General features: G+C 37.0%; 1 protein-coding gene and 1 long non-coding RNA gene across 2 annotated transcripts in view; one reads left to right on the top strand and one right to left on the bottom strand.

Annotated features, from left to right (window-relative positions):
- Window positions 1-4,292, top strand: part of LOC111723286 — a 226,830-nt gene that overhangs the window by 51,422 nt on the left and 171,116 nt on the right. The window lies entirely within an intron of this gene.
- Window positions 1-4,292, bottom strand: part of ADGRL4 (adhesion G protein-coupled receptor L4) — an 89,756-nt gene that overhangs the window by 37,000 nt on the left and 48,464 nt on the right. The gene's annotated exons all lie outside the window — the stretch shown is intronic.

The following is a 4,292-nucleotide window of genomic DNA, read 5'->3' as shown; positions in this document are numbered from 1 at the left end:
TGGGCCAAAATCCCAAATTGCTTTCCAAATAGCCTGATTAATCAATAAAGTCATCACAGTAATTTCCATCATTGACAATGTGACATGTAGTCTTGATTTAATAAAAAAACAATTTTTAAAATACATTTAAACATGTGTTGTTTGGTATTAAACTAAATTGAGGTAATAACTCAAAGTTTATAGTAATCTGGAGCATAAAAGAGTAACCCATTTTCTTTCCAAAGCTTCACTTTTGCATTTAAGTTAACCTAAAAATCTAGGATGGCATCTGTGGCTCAAAGGAGTAGGGCGCTGGCCCCATATGCCGGAGGTGGTGGGTTCAAACCCAGCCCCGGCCAAAAACTGCAAAAAAAAAAAAACAAAAAAAAAAACAAAAAAAACTAAGATGTATTAGAATATGCTATTGAACTCCTGAAAATTTTACCGCAGCTCATTACTTTTGTTTGGTTTTATTTTACCATTGTTTTTAATATACAATCATCATAGATAAAGTAATAAATTATACAGAATAAAGCCTTAGATTCTTGGTAGCCATATATTGAAGCTAAAACAAAGGTGTGAATTTTAAGCTCACATAATTTGTATTTTAAATTTAAAATCTTACATCCTGCAGTGAAATACACTGTAAAATTATAAAAACAGTATAATTCTCTGCCAATATAGAGGAAGATTCCAAGAAACTGAAAAGTCCAGATTATTACCTCAAATTAGGGCAAAGATTTTTTGTGTTTCTAGGTCTGCTCTGACAACTTGGGGGTACTTTCTGTGAAGCTAATGAATGAATTTGTAATCTTAAATTTACAATTTAATTTTATGAAAACTAATAGACTAGCACAATCGTGTTTACTATAATGAAAGGACAAATAATCAAAGTCTAATTTCAAATGTCATCGAGCTAGTTATATTCAATGCAGCTGCTCCTGATTTCTCACTTAAAAATACAATAAAGACAAAAAAGAAAAATCAAATTTACACTGTTGAAAAGTAGAATTGATAGTGAATCTCCGGCTAGATTGTTGAAGAAATTCCCATTGGCTGGAAAGGTGATGGCACTAGATTTAAGAAGTCAGTGAACAGCCCAAGCCTGAAGGAAGCTCTTTGTTCTTCTGACAAGTCTGTTCATGACGGTTACTACCCAGGCATCATCTATAGAAACAGGACCCCTCTTATTTCTACGTGTACTCAGAAACTGCCACTCCACAAAAACAAATGGACCAAAGATAGAGGACAAGTAGAAGCTGGTCGCATCACAGGGAAAAAGTTTCGATTTCCCTTGATTTCAGAATCATTTAAATAGACAATATTCTTGGGAATTTCATTCCAAACCTAATCTCTGAGTGACATAAACAATCTTGGCTCTACAAACTCAATTTCTACCCTCCTCCTTGTGCATTGGTCCTCGTGTACACAGTCCTGGTTCTCACGATGGACTCTGTTTCAGGTTTTCCTGACGCCTCCTCCACACCCGGTGGTGTTTCTGTGGGAGTCTCTGTTCTAGATTAAGGCCTCCCCCCACCACATATTCAGCCTGTTGCAGTTCTAGCATGTCAACATTGGACCAGGGAAGGTGTGTTAGCTTCTGAATTCACCAAATGACAATATAGTCATCTGTAAAAACTGAAAGGAGGTAGTACCCTGACAAATAAACTTAACGAGATTAAGTTTATGTAATTTTTTAAAAAAAAGTCAGACTCCAAATATTATGAAAGAACAGTAATCATTCATCAATGTTGGCCAGATGCGGTGGCTCATGCCTGTAATCCTAGCATGCTGGCAGGCCGAGGCAGGTGGATGGCCTGAGCTCAGGAGTTTGAGACCAGCCTGAGCAAAAGTGAGAAGCTTGTCTCTACTAAAACTAGAAAAACTAGCCAGACATTGTGGCAGGCACCTGTATTCTCAGCTACTTGGGAGACTGAGATGAGAGGATTGCTTGAGCCCAAGAGTTTGAGGTTGCTGTGAGCTATGATGATACCAGGGCACTCTACCCAGGGAGACAGAGTGAGACATTATGTAAAAAAAAAAAAAGAATCATCCATCAAAGTAGTGTTCTCATACTGTTGTCTACATTTTTGTCTTTCATTTCTTTTTACTAAAATATGGAAATGTGGTTTACTGAATTTGATGTCATTTCTCTCTGGGCCACAGAGATAGAGTTTATAGTGTTTAACCCAGTAGTGGAATATTAACCACTTCAACTGGGTTTGTGTCTATGTTGTCAAAAAGCTCCCACTATCCTCATCCCTCATCACCCTAAGCCCCCTTCGTGTCCAGTGATACAGAGGAAAACCCTAAAACATTGAAAAAGTATCTCATCTCAGAATGAGATGAAACTGGTTTGGCCATAACTATCATTTTACAGTTAGAGCCACACAAACTTCTCTCACAATCTCTTGCAGGGCCCAAATGGTTTGAGTCTTAATAAATCTGCTGTGTTTTTCATTCTTTCTGTAGGGAAGGACACTGAGTTTGCTATTCAGAAGACTCAAATCCTGACTCTCATATATTCATTAGCTCTGTGACCTTGAGTAGCATCTAAAAAAAAAAATACCTTCTCAGTGAGAAGAGCTCTATCTCATAACACACGAGGCAGTGTGTTTGGTATGTGCAGAAGTTTGGAACAGAGCGTAGGCTATTATAGTAGGTGCCTGAAACTGTAAGTGACAATCAGACCAGTGATTCTATGTGTATTGTGTATTTTCCCATTAGCAGGAGCTCTGTGAATCAGTAGTTTTGGAGATTCAGATCGATAAAGAGTATCTTTTTAAGTTGCTAGGTCTTGGTAATTCTCAAGGCTGTAAAGAGAAAAGGAAGGCTTTCCCTCATCTTAATGAAAGCTAAATTACTACCATGTAATTATTTAAGTCAAGCTAGAATTGATGGATATTAATTGACCTACTTTCCCTAGTACCAACTCATCACTTGACTTTATACTAGTGAGTTGATAACCCTAACTGAAAGCATATCATTAACTAACTTAATCATTTGCCACTTTTTCATTAATGAAGTTATGCTGGTTTTTCATGTCTACAATTAGCCAACTCGGCAGTATTTTATCATCATCTTCTTTCAAAACAGGATATGAGGGCAATGATTCCTATAATTATTATCAATAATGGAATTTTCTGATGCTTGAGGTGCAGACTGCAATGAAAGTGATGTTCAATTGTTGGAAATAATTTTCAAAGACAAAATTTAATTTTAATATTATTTAAAGCCAGAGAAAATAATTGCAATTATTAGAATACTGAAGGACATTAAACATTATAAGCATTAACCACTGCTCTAAAGAACATGATGGAAGGGAAGGAATTCTTGGCTTCTTCTTCTAATTTGGCCCTAAGAGTGGTTTCACTATTGGCTGCCTCGGTTTTCTCATTTGTGAAATGCTGGCCTGCAAGTAGGTCTGTCAGGTCGTGGGCTTCTGATGTTCCATTTTATTGTGATTCCAAACGTAGGAAAAAATACGCATGGTGCTCAATCTCACCCAAAGCCTTCTTCCACACAATTACTTTCTCTGTGAAAAATAGTATTTGAATTCAGACTAACGGTAAAGTACTTTGTTGGGGTCATTTTTTGCCCTATATTGGAGTCTTCTATTTTCTAGTCATAGAGATTCTTAAGGATTATAATTACCAGACAGGCCAAATTTCAGGATCAGTTAAAATTTCAATCAGAAGCGGTGCACTAGAAAGTGATATACTTCGGTAAAAAGAGAACAGATTTATGTTTCTTTGTTCAAATTCCCTGAGGATTATCACGATGCACAAGGAAGTGGTGTGTATGGTGCACGACAGGCCTGGAGAAAAAAGAAATAGTTGCGCTACCTTGTAAAGAAGCTTGATCCCTAAGGACAACAAAAATTGGTGGGAACTAACATCGAGTTTTTCACTGAATAATCCATCAAACGAAACAGGTAGAAACAGATGGACACAGTGCCAGGTTTGGGATTTTAATATAGTCAGTGCATTTACTGGTGACTTAGGTACTAAGAAAGGAATTAGCAGAAACTTAGGGCCCTTCCACAGGATCTCAACAGATGTAAGTGTTGAGAAAAAGACTCTTCAATTACAAATATAGACCCTCTTACAACTTTGGCATTTGATCGTCTTTGTGTGTGTGTGAGTGTGTGTGTTTTCTCTGTGTCTATGACTGAATGTTCCCTAACATAGGAATACTCTACTTGAAGTAATGTGGGCAGAGAAATATAGTCCTTTGTCAATTGAGTTATTAAAAGTAAACATGACCAAATACAAAGACTTCTGGAGATCAGACACCTTAGGGAATGGAGAGCA

This window comes from Otolemur garnettii, unplaced genomic scaffold (genome assembly GCF_000181295.1).
Source record: "Otolemur garnettii isolate 467f Iridium unplaced genomic scaffold, OtoGar3 scaffold00010, whole genome shotgun sequence".
Classification (NCBI taxonomy): Eukaryota; Metazoa; Chordata; class Mammalia; order Primates; family Galagidae; genus Otolemur; species Otolemur garnettii.
This window is presented reverse-complemented; position numbering and strand designations above follow the sequence as displayed.